This window comes from Ambystoma mexicanum, chromosome 1q, assembly GCF_040938575.1.
Source record: "Ambystoma mexicanum isolate Mex_15411 chromosome 1q, UKY_AmexF1_1, whole genome shotgun sequence".
Taxonomy (NCBI): Eukaryota; Metazoa; Chordata; class Amphibia; order Caudata; family Ambystomatidae; genus Ambystoma; species Ambystoma mexicanum.
Window position 1 is genome coordinate 43652644 of NC_090922.1, and position 13285 is coordinate 43665928.

Here is a 13285-nt window from a genome sequence, read left to right on the forward strand (position 1 = left end):
TCAGATTCCACATAAGAGCTCCCTGGCGTTGTATTGGGTATGCTCTCACAAGACCTGTTTTTGTGAACGTTGTTAGGAAAGATTTCATAATTGTATGTAATTTTCCCTCCATGTGTCAACACCCAAACTTTTTGCTGCTGTTTAAACACCATTGACTGACTTTGCCAGAGAAGCACAGCCCTCAGCTGCACTCCTCTGGGATTTCGTTCACTTTTTATGGGGAAACTGACATGCCCTTAAAACAGTCAGTACTGGGAGACTTTGTTTCCCTTAGTCCTTTCCTCGTGTTGCAGCTTTTGTGCAACATGTAACAAGTGTGCAAAGTATCTTAACATACAGCACACTTGCGTCTCTAGTCATTTCCAAAGGCCCTAGAAACTCTCGCTGGACTTTTTATGAACTGTGCAGATGTGTCCTGGACAGGACTGGTGGCAGCTATCGTTTTCTTATATTTTTAACCCTTTCTTGCCATGTTAACCACGTTAACCGTGTTTGGCACAAATAGGTGGCGTGGCTCCCAAAATGGCCATGCCACAAGGTTCTTTGTCCTGTCCTTTGGCCATCTTGCTCCTTCACCTTCCCCAGGACGAGTTGAGCCGGGTCAGTTCTTATTTGGTCATGCACTTTCCCGGGAATCCCAATGCTTTTGCAGGCTCCTGCATGCCTTGTGTGTGTGCCTCCAGGATGTGGGCTGGGATGTCTGATCCCAATACACATCCTGGGTGCCAGAGAGTCTGGAGTGTCCTGAGTGCCTGGGACCACTGTGGTGCATGATTGGTCCACGTATGGAGTGAGTGTTTGTGAGCAGATCTCCCATTGGGCCCTCTTCGTTTTGGCGCGAAGGGAACTTTGGATAAGAGGAGGCTGAAAACACCACTACCATGTCGATCTCCTGAGTTCACACTGAACAAAGGATAGAAGCCAAGTATCCTGCAACAAGAAGCCGAGTCAAGGAACCGCTGGTGACCCGCTGGAAGGTTTGGCACCCTGAGCCCGCTGTCGTCCCGTGGGACCCCTCTGCATCTGATTGTCATAGAAGGTCTGCGAAGACGCTTTGACCCACTGGAATAGTGGGATCAACTATTCTCGCCACCTTCATCAAACCCTGCAAGTAAGCCTCTTCGGAAGTGTCCCTGGACCAACCAGTGGGCTGACCAGCTCGCGTGGAACCTTTGCTTTGTCACCACCGCTGTTTTGAGGAGACCCTCGAAACTTGGTATACTGCTAGCTCTGTGTCCACGGCACCCTCACACCAAATTTCATACACTTGGCATTCCCAGGTCTGAAGTGAGATGAGTGCGCCCAGACCGGAGTAAACGCGGTTACCGTGTTGCCCTGCTGAGGCAACAACCTGTGCAAGTTCGCTGCATTTGTGACCCCCTTGCCTCTGAAGCCTGCTGCAGTGGAATTGGGCAGATTCCCCCACCCTCAGCGGAGAAATCGCCACTGTCCCATTTGGGAATCCTCACTGCAACTCGGGAACTACACAGTGTTGAGACGTCCTTATAGTCGCATTCGAACCTACCAGCGAAGTGGATGGTACTGGCGAACTTTGGGTCTGCATGTGTCGGGGACCGGTGAGTAGTCCTTACCCCAACTGCTGGCCCCTAGTGCAGGAGCCCATTTTTACACACAAGTGGCCCCTGAGGGCCCCTTTCCTTTCCACAGCTATTGTAAAATAGCGACTCCATCCCGCACTCTCAACCTGCCTCTGCCCTCAGGTGGAGGTCCTGCTTGAATAGTGGGAACTTGCTCTTCATTGACTTATCCACCTTCCTGAGCTGCTAGAGACCCTTGAATAGACCCTATTTTGTCCATTGGCACAAGCGCGTGCATGTACTATTGAGCATAAGGCTCCTCTCTTTGTAGGGCTTGAACTGCCTCTTAGTTAGGTGTATTCTTGATGTGGAACTGGGTCTAAAGATTACTTGCACTGCCTGTTTTCCTCCCCCTCTAGGTGGTCAACATATTTCGTGCTTTTAACCCCTTAGGCCCCATTGGTCTTGTATATATATTGTGCTGATTATGATGTTGTGGTTTACTTTAGCGTTACTGTGATTCTTTGCTATGGTCTATGTTACAAAGGCCTTGTAATAAATGTGTCTATATTTTTAATATAACACCTGCCTGGAGTAATTTGTAAGTGTCCTTGCTGTCATGCTCATTGAGGTCTTTCAGTCAGCCTCACCCCTCCTGAGACTTAGGCCCTCATTACAACACCGGCGCTAAACCATGGCGCTATTAGCACCATGGTTGGTGTCGGTGTTGTAACGAGTCTGCCATGGTGAAATGGGGAAATACTGCCCCATTCCAAGGTTGGCGGGCGGTATTTCCCCAATTCCCCATGGCCCTTCCTCATTCCCATTTTTGCCACATAGGGCTCAATGGGAATGGGGAAGGCAGCAATTACGGTCCCTACTTTAACGGCTGATCCATAACAGCTGTTCAGGTCGGGTCCCGCAAAAGGACCTCGTAGTAAGGTGCTAAGTGGTTAACGGCGCCGCAGCCTTTTACGGCGCCGTTAACCACTTAGCGCTTGGGTCGTAATGAGGCCCTTAGTCTTGACCGCATGCCATAGCTGCCCTGATTGGTCTGGCTTGTCCAGAGGTTACCCTGTTCCAAGAAACTAGGTTGGCCTTCTGAACCTCTGCCCCTCCAGGTCAGAGTTAAGAAATCCCTGTTAACAAATTAGTGAGCAGCGGTGGGATAGGACTGAAGGTATCCAGTGTTGCATACTAGTGAAGGCATTTTGAGATATTCTTACCAGGACACCTAGTGAATTGTTGTAGTATAACTTTTAAAAAGACATAGGGCCTCATTCCGAGTACGGCGCTAACCAATGGCGCTATTAACGCCTTGGTTGACGCCGTACCCGGACCGGCAGCGCCTTGGTGGATGGCGGAATCACCGCCCCATTCCAAGGTTGGCGGGGCGGTGATTCCCCATTCACCAAGGCTCTTCCCCATTCCCAAATGAGCCCCCATAGGGCTCAATGGGAATGGGGAAGATGCAAATAACGGTGACCGTTCATTACGGTCACCGTTATTGGCTAGCAGGCCCCTTTGCGCCCTCGACTTTAACACCTGCTCAAAGCAGGCGTTAAGGGCGAGGGCGCAGAGGGAACTCGGAGTATGGCGGTAAGGGAATACCGCCACCGGTCTCGTTACCGGTGGCCGCTATCCCTTACCGCCATACTCGGAATGAGGCCCATAGTCCTATCTAACAGTATGGAAACAAGTACTTGGTTAACTTTAAATGCTTCTAAATCTGAAACATTGAAAAAGATGTGTGCTGAGAGAGGTGTCTCCTTTCAGTGCACAAAAGTGGAAATGATCCAACGAATCATGGACTGGCAAGAAGCTCAGCTATAGCTCCCAAGGACAGTGCAGAAGGAGGTGGGGCTGCTCTCACTGGTAGAACTGATGGTTCTGCCGCTGCAATGATGAACAGCAACCATGAGGACATGGAGGATGTAATGTCTAATGTTTCCTCTGCCAGTGCTGATGGGGAGGCCATACTCGAATTCAAGAAACAGGAACTGCTGTTTAGGCAGAAGGAGCATGAGTTCAACATGGTCAAACTAAAGATAGAGCAGGCAGAAAAACAGAAAGACAGGGATCACCAGTTGGAACTGGCCAAGCCTCAAGTTGCCAATGGATCTAAGGGTCCTGGACATGGGTCTGGGGCCTCCTCTCATCCAAGGTTTCCAAAAGATCTGCTCACTACTGTATGAGGAAAAGAATGACATTATGGACTGGCCAAATACATTTGATTATGCATGTGAAGTTCAACAAGTTGACAATGCTGATAAAATTGCCTGGTTACTTAGCAGACCACCCCATCCTGGCTGCAGTGCCATTATGGAAATGTCAAAAGCTGAGAGAGCAGATTCTGCAATGTTGAAGCAAACTCTCATCTTAAAGTTTGGAAAGACTCCTGCCCAATACTTAAAAAGATTCAGAGAGTACAAGAATAAAGAAGGTGGTACTTGGGTATCTTATGTAACCAAATCCTTAAAAAACATGACATCTTCTTCCCCTGAGTTTAAGCAGCATTTGGCAGATTCATAGGAGATATATCCTAAGAGGCTTGCCATTGCAGCAGGTTTGTGGGTGTCACATAGAGTGTCCCATAAGGACAAGACTCATCCTGGTAAGCAGGAGGAAGGGAAAAAGTCCAAATGTAAGGAGAGTGGGGAAACTGATAAATCTTCCTCCCAAAAGGGCCACAAAAAGAAAAATAAGGGTAAAACACAAGAGAACTCACAGGGTAGTGGAGGTCAGCCTCCAAAACAGTACTCTGGTTATAATAAGCCTCCCTATGTAAACAGACCCAGTGGATCTTGTTTTGCTTGTGGAGCAACTGACCGTGTGGAGGGGGATCCCAGATGTAAGGTCAACACCTTGGGGGTCCACTCTGCTAATCTGGCCTTCTCCTCCCATGAGGAAGAAGAGATTACAGGAGCATCCTTCTCCTCAGACTCCTTCCCCAGTGGGATAGAAGCTGAGGCAGGTTTAGTTCCCTGGGTTCCTGGGAGCCTAAAGTCTCAAAGGCTTATGCTAGGATTCCAGATAACACCAAGCACTACTTTAAAGACAGTGTGATGATCAATGGAGTAGATACTCCAGCTCTTAGGGATAGCGGGAGTAGTCGAACTGTAGTGGATTCTACCTTGGTAGACCCAGAGGAAGTTGCCAGAGCTAGTCTGATGCTCACTAAATTGGCTGATGGGCCACCTCTCATGTTCCCAGTAATATCTGTAAATCTTACTATCAATGGTACAGTAGTCAGGATTCCAGTGGGCATACAGAGGAGTGTCCCAGTAAAGGTCTTGCTGGGAAATGATCTCAGAGCTTTAGGGCTTATGGGAGATACTGCTGACAGACCCTGCACAAGGTCTCAAACAAGGGCAGCACTGGCCAAGACCAATGCCCTGCCCTAGCCAAAGGGGAAACCCAAGGCTACAGGAGTCAGAAAATCAAAAAGAGGGAAAGAAAATATTCCCCCTAACTCACCTACCACTGAGGTGGAGGTAGTTGGTCAATCACCAGGACCTGACGAGGAGGTGGCGATGCCTGAAGTATTTGACCCCAATGACCATTCTGAACTAAAAGATTTGTTAGTAAAAGGTGGTCCTGACAGGGAAGAATTCAGTAAGGGCCAAGTAAGGGCCAACGTGAGTAACCATCTCTGGAAGGCCTAAGGAGACAGGTCTGCTCCCAGCTTGAGGGTGAACCCCCTGGGAAGCATAGGATTTATTGGGAAGGTGGGCTCCTGTATAGTGAGCCTACAGAGTCTACAGAAGGAGACCATAGGAGGTTAGTGGTTCCCCTTGCTGTAAGACCCTTCCTCCTGCAGCTGGCGCACAAAGTGCCCCTTGCTGGTCACCTTGGAATTAAGAGGACCAAGCAAAGGTTATCCATGCACTTCTGCTGGCCCAAGATGGGGGTGCATGTAGAAAGTCACTGCAGGAGTTGTGCCACCTGCCAGTTATCTGGTAAGAGTGGCTCAACCATCCAAGCTCCATTGGTACCACTCCCAGTTTTGGGGGTACCATTTGAGAGGGTAGGAATCAACAGACTACGCCACCAGGTATCCTGAGGCCATCCCATTAAAAACTGTGACTGCCAAGTCAGTTGCAAAAGCTTTACTTGGCATCTTTACGAGGGTAGGCTTCCCTAAAGAAGTTGTGTCTGACAGAGGCAACAACTTTATGTCAAAGTATATGCAGGCCATGTGGAAGGAATATGGTGTCACCTATAGGTTTTCATCCGCATACCACCCCCAGACCAATGGTCTAGTTGAAAGGTTTAACAAGACCTTGAAAAGTATGATTGGGGCTCTGGGAGAACCTCAAAGAAGAAAATGGGATCTTCTGCTACCATGCTTACTGTTTGCCTACAGAGAGGTACCACAAGAGGGTGTTGGCTTCAGCCCCTTCGAATTTCTGTTTGGTCACCCTGTAAGGGGACCCTTATCCATAATCAAGGGGGAATGGGAGATGCTCACTCCCTCCATTACTACCAACATAGTAGACTATGTATTAGGGCTCAGAAAAAGGATGGTACTCCTGATGGGTCTGGCTAGTGACAAGTTGGATGCAGGACAAGCTCTGGTGAAACATTGGTATGACCAGAAAGCTTCCCTCATCAACTTCACACCTGGTCAGAAAGTCCTGATCATGAATCCTATAAGGCCTAGGGCTTTACAGGACAAATGGTCAGGCCCTTACACAGTGGTGGAGTCACTGGGTGAGGTCAACTATTTAGTGGACCTTGGAAGGCCTGGACAAGCTCCAAAAGTGTTCCATGTAAATAGGCTGATGGCTTTCATCCCAAGCGTTGAAATCGCAGCACTGCTACTGGCTTCAGATGTTGAGGAAGAGAAGTCTGAACCTCTCCCTGATCTATTTCAAAGCAGTCCTTCAGATAACTCCATTAAGGGTGTCCGAGTGGCCCTTTCCTGACTTCTGATCAGCAGGCTTAGATGAAAAGTTTGCTTAGGCAATTTTACTCCCTGTTTTCACAGTCCCCTGGTTTGACACCTTGGTGCAAACATAACATAGACACAGGAGACAGTGTACCTACCAAAAGTAGGGGATACAGAATGTCAGACAAAGCAAGTTCTTACATTAAGACAGAGGTCAACAAAATGTTGGATCTTGGGGTAATTGAACCCTCTAGTAGTCCTGGGTCCAGCCCTGTGGTTTTGGTTCCAAAGGCAGGTACTTCTGAATTGAGGTTCTGTGTTGATTACAGGGCTCTGAATGCTGTCACCAAGACAGATGCCCACCCCTTGCATAGAACAGATGAGCTGGTGGGTACCTTTGGTGCCTCCAAGTACCTCAGCACTTTTGACCTCACTGCAGGCTATTGGCAAATAGCTCTTGCAGAACATGCCAAGGAGAAGACAGCTTTCTCAACTCCAGAGGGCCTTTATCAGTTCAGGGTAATGCCTTTTGGGTTGAAGAATGCACCTGCCACTTTCCAGAGGCTTGTGAATTATGTGTTGAATGGGTTGGATGAAGTCTGTCTTGCATATCTGGATGATATAGCAGTTTTCAGTGCCACCTGGGAAGACCATGTGAAACACCCAGGGATTGTGTTACAGGCTCTTCAGAAGGGCCACTTGACCATAAAGGCCAGTAAGTGCCAGGTTGGACAAGGATCAGTTGTCTACCTTGGGCATGAAGTAGGTGGAGGGAAAATACAGCCTCTACCCAGTAAAGTACAAGCAGTACAAGACTGGCCTACCCCCACTACACAGACACAAGTGAGAACCCTCTTAGGACTCACTGGGTACTACCGGAATTTCATGGCAGACTATGGTACCATAGCTGCCCCTCTGACTGCACTCACCACTCCAAAGACACCCAAAAAGGTAACTTGGACTGAAGAGTGTGAGAAGGCCTTCAATGGCTTAAAATACTCTTTGTGCCAGGCCCCTGTTCTCAGGGCTTCTGATTACCAAAGACCTTTTATTGTGCAGACAGATGCCTCTGACACTGGGATAGGAACTGTACTATCACAAGTAGATGAGAAGGGTAAGGAACACCCTATTGGCTTCATTAGTCGCCAGCTTAAGGACAGAGAGCTCAGATGGTCCACAGTAGAGAAATTATGTTTCTCTGTTGTGTGGGCCCTAAGGAAGCTGATGCCCTACCTCTATGGGACCCACTTCACTGTGCAAACTGACCATAAGCCCTTAAAGTGGCTAATGAACATGAAGGGAGAGAATCCAAAGTTGCTTAGGTGGTCCATAAGTCTGCAAGGCTGTGACATCACTATTGAGCATAGGCCAGGTGTCCAACATAGCAATGCTGATGGGTTGTCCAGAATGTTTAACCGACCTGAACAAGAAACTCATCCATGGGTGGATTAGTTCCCCCTGTCCTTAGTCTGGGAGGGGCGAGTGTTAGGAAAGATTTCATAATTGTATGTCATTTTCCCTCCATGTGTCAACCCCCAAACTGTTTGCTGCTGTTTAAACACCACTGACTGACTTTGCCAGAGAAGCACAGCCCTCAGCTGCACTCCTCTGGGCTTTCGCTCACTTTTTATGGGGAAACTGACATGCCCTTAAGACAGTCAGTACTGGGAGACTTTGTTTCCCTTAGTCCTTTCCTTATGTTGCAGCTTTTGTGCAACATGTAACAAGTGTGCAAAGTATCTTAACATACAGCACACTTGGGTCTCTAGTCATTTCCAAAGGCCCTAGAAACTCTTGCTGGACTTTTTATGAACTGTGCAGATGTGTCCTGGACAGGACTGGTGGCAGCTATCATTTTCTTATATTTTTAACACTATCTTGCCATGTTAACCGCGTTAACCGCGTTTGGCGCGAATAGGTGGCCTGGCTCCCAAAATGGCCATGCCACGAGGTTCTTTGTCCTGTCCTTTGGCCATCTTGCCCCTTCACCTTCCCCAGGTCGAGTCAACCCAGGTCAGTCCTTATTTGGTCATGTACTTTCCCGTGAATCCTCGCGTTTGTGCCTCCAGGATGTGGGCTGGGATGTTTGATCCCAATACACATCCTGGGTGCCAGAAAGTCTGGAGTGTCCTGAATGCCTGGGACCACTGTGGTCCATGATGGGTCCACGTATGGAGTGAGTGTTTGTGAGTAGATCTCCCATTGGGTCCTCTCTGTTTTGGCATGAAGGGAACTTTGGATAAGAGGAGGCTGAAATCACCAATACCATGTCGATCTCCTGAGTTCACACCGAACAAAGGATAGGAGCCAAGTATCCTGCAACAAGAAGCCGGGTCAAGGAACCGCTGGTGACCCACTGGAAGGTTTGGCAACCTGAGCCCGCTGTCGTCCCATGGGACCCCTCTGCATCTGATCATCCTAGAAGGTCTGCGAAGATGCTTTGACCCATTTGAATAGTGGGATCAACTATTCTCGGCACCTTCATCAAACCCTGCAAGTAAGACTCTTCAGAGGTGTCCCTGGACCAACCAGTGGGCTGACCAGTTTACGTGGAACCTTTGCTCTGTCACCGCCCATGTTTTGAGGAGACCCTCGAAACTTGGTATACTGCTAGCTCTTTGTCCACGGCACCCTCACACCAAATTTCATACACTTGGCATTCCTAGGTCTGAAGTGAGACGAGTGCACTCAGACCGGAGTAAACGCGGTTACCGTGTTGCCCTGCTGAGGCAACGACCTGTGCAAGTTCGCTGCATTTGTGGCCCCCTTGCCTCTGAAGCCTGCTGCTGTGAAATTGGGCAGATTCCTCCACCCTCAGTGGAGAAATAGCCACTGTCCCGTTTGGGAATCCTCGCTGCAACTCGGGAACTAGACAGTGTCAAGACGTCCTGATTGTCGCATTCGAACCTGCCAGCAAAGTGGACGGTACTGGCGAAGTTTGGGTCTTTCTGAGTCGGGGACCGGTGAGTAGTCCTTACCCCAACTGGTGGCCCCTAGCGCAGGAGCCCATTTTTACACACAAGTGGCCCCCGAGGGCCCCTTTCTTTTCCACAGCTATTGCAAAATAGAGACTCCATCCCGCACTCTCAATCTGCCTCTGCTCTCAAGTGGAGGTCCTGCTTGAATAGTGGGAACTTGTTCTTCATTGACTTATCCACCTTCCTGAGCTGCTAGAGACCCTTGAGGAGACCCTATTTTGTCCATTGGCACAAGCGCGTGCTTGTACTATTGAGCATAATGCTCCTCTCTTCGTAGGGCTTGGCCTGCCTCTTAGTTAGGTGTATTCTTGATGTGGAACTGGGTCTAAAGATTACTTGCACTGCCTGTTTTCCTCCCCCTCTAGGTGGTCAACATATTGCATGCTTTTAACCCCTTAGAACCAATTGGTCTTGTATATATATTGCGTTGATTATGATATAGTGGTTTACTTTGCCGTTACTGTGATTCTTTGCTATGGTCTATGTAACAAATGCCTTGTAATAAATGTGTCTATGTTTTTAATATAACACCTGCCTGGAGTAATTTGTAAGTGTCCTTGCTGTGCATGCTCATTGAGGTCTTTCAGTCACCCTCACCCCTCCTGAGACTTAGGGGCCGATTCATGGAACAAACGTGCGCCGAAAATCTACGCGCAAGCCGGTGCAAGCAGGCGCAAGCGGAAAAAAAGAGGCGCACGCGCACGCGTGCGATTCATGGAAGTCCCTGCGCGTGTCTTCCTCGGGATGTGCGCCAAACCCGTGCATGGCGCACACGTCACTGCAACATCGCGAAAGGCGTGCGCGACGCGCACAGTGAAAGCGCACAACCTCAGCGCACACACCAGAAAGTGGGCGGGACATGGGGCGTAACGCGCGGAATGGGGAACAACGCGCGAAAATAAGGGCGTAACTGGGGATGTACTGCAGGGAAGCAGACGGAACGCCCACACGCACTCGAACCACACGTATTCATGGAATCGAATAGGGCATAGCCACGCACAGCCAAAGACACGCACAAGCTGAAACACGGCCGCCACACGAAGGCAGGCGGTAGAGTCCCAGCGCATCAAAAAAGTGGCGCGCGGGAAGTTAAATACGCGATTGAGCGGGGTACGTGGATTTCAGGGGTGCGCGAGAAATTCTACACGCGATTGGCCTGGGTACGTGTATTACAGGGGTGCGCGAGAAAATCTACACGCGATTGGCCTGGGTACGTGGATTTCAGGGGTGCGCGAGAAAATCTACACGCGATTGGCCTGGGTACGTGGATTTCAGGGGTGCGCGAGAAAATCTACACGCGATTGGCCTGGGTACGTGTATTACAGGGATGCGCGAGAAAATCTACACGCGATTGGCCTGGGTACGTGGATTTCAGGGGTGCGCGAGAAATGCTACACGCGATTGGCCTGGGTACGTGGATTTCAGGGGTGCGCGAGAAAATCTACACGCGATTGGCCTGGGTACGTGTATTACAGGGGTGCGCGAGAAATCCTACACGCGATTGGGCCTGTGCGGGTGGGGCAGTGTATTACGTGGGTGTGCGGGAAGTTGAAGAGGTGAATTGCCAGTGTGGGTCCTCCCAGGTCTCTCCTCTACCCCCTCCACGACCTCTGCAGGCAGCCCACACCACAGGGGACTACCCTGCACCCCTGGTCATGTCCCGCAGGCAGCCCATCCACCATGGGCATGCCCCCCAGCCAAGCCACATGTCCCCTTGCACCCCCACCCCCCAGCACCGTGGGGCACCTGCCAGCAGGCCCCCAACCATGTCCCACTCATGTCCCCTTGCACCCCCACCCCCCAGTCACCAGGGGCAGCCTCCACCAGGCCCCCACCCATGTCTCCCACCACCCTCACCCCTCCAGTCACCAGGGGCAGCCTCCACAAGGCCCCCACTCATGTCCCCCTGCACCCCCACCCCCCAGCACTGTGGGGCACCTGCCAGCAGGCCCCCAACCATGTCCCCTTGCATCCCCACCCCCAGCAGGCCCCCACTCATGTCCCCCTGCACCCCCACCCCCCAGCACTGTGGGGCACCTGCCAGCAGGCCCCCAACCATGTCCCCTTGCACCCCCACCCCCCAGCAGGCCCCCACTCATGTCCCCCTGCACCCCCACCCCCCAGCACTGTGGGGCACCTGCCAGCAGGCCCCCAACCATGTCCCACTCATGTCCCCTTGCACCCCCACCCCCCAGCACTGTGGGGCACCTGCCAGCAGGCCCCCAACCATGTCCCACTCATGTCCCCTTGCACCCCCACCCCCCAGCAGGCCCCCACTCATGTCCCCTTGCACCCCCACCCCCCAGCACTGTGGGGCACCTGCCAGCAGGCCCCCAACCATGTCCCACTCATGTCCCCTTGCACCCCCACCCCCCAGCACTGTGGGGCACCTGCCAGCAGGCCCCCAACCATGTCCCCTTGCACTCTCACCCCCCAACAGGCCCCCACTCATGTCCCCCTGCACCCCACCCCCAGCACTGTGGGGCACCTGCCAGCAGGCCCCCAACCATGTCCCCTTGCACCCCCACCCCCCAGCAGGCCCCCACTCATGTCCCCCTGCACCCCCACCCCCCAGCACTGTGGGGCACCTGCCAGCAGGCCCCCAACCATGTCCCCTTGCACCCCCACCCCCCAGCAGGCCCCCAACCATGTCCCCTTGCACCCCCACCCCCCAGCAGGCCCCCACTCATGTCCCCTTGCACCCCCACCCCCAGTCACCAGGGGCAGCCTCCACCAGGCCCCCACCCATGTCTCCCACCACCCCCACCCCTCCAGTCACCAGGGGCAGCCTCCACAAGGCCCCCACCCATGTCTCACACCACCCCCACCCCTCCAGTCACCAGGGGCAGCCTCCACCAGGCCCCCACCCATGTCTCCCACCACCCCCACCCCTCCAGTCACCAGGGGCAGCCTCCACAAGGCCCCCACCCATGTCTCCCACCACCCCCACCACCCAGTCACCAGGGGCAGCCTCCACCAGGCCCCCAACCATGTCTCCCACCACCCCCACCCCTCCAGTCACCAGGGGCAGCCTCCACCAGGCCCCCAACCATGTCTCCCACCATCCCCACCCCCCAGCAGGCCCCCACTCATGTCCCCTTGCACCCCCACCCCCCAGCACTGTGGGGCACCTGCCAGCAGGCCCCCAACCATGTCCCACTCATGTCCCCTTGCACCCCCACCCCTCCAGTCACCAGGGGCAGCCTCCACAAGGCCCCCACCCATGTCTCACACCACCCCCACCACCCAGTCACCAGGGGCAGCCTCCACAAGGCCCCCACCCATGTCTCACACCACCCCCACCCCTCCAGTCACCAGGGGCAGCCTCCACCAGGCCCCCACCCATGTCTCCCACCACCCCCACCCCTCCAGTCACCAGGGGCAGCCTCCACAAGGCCCCCACCCATGTCTCCCACCACCCCCACCACCCAGTCACCAGGGGCAGCCTCCACCAGGACCCCAACCATGTCTCCCACCACCCCCACCCTTCCAGTCACCAGGGGCAGCCTCCACCAGGCCCCCAACCATGTCTCCCACCCCCCCCACCCCCCAGCATGCCCCCACTCATGTCCCCTTGCACCCCCACCCCCCTGCAGGCCCCCACTCATGTCCCCCTGCCCCCAGGTCCTGACGAAACGCAATCATGGCAGTAATGGGCAGCATACCCAGCACAAACACCCAGCCAAGGATTGCATCCACCCACATAGTAGATGCAATTACATGATACAACCCCAATGGCAAGTATGTAAATGAACACATGTCCGTCACACACACATACACAATGGGTGCAAGTGAATGTCAAAACCCATATCATGACATGCATGAAACCAATGAGAAAATACCACAAATGTAAGTAATAAATATATGTATTAAAGATG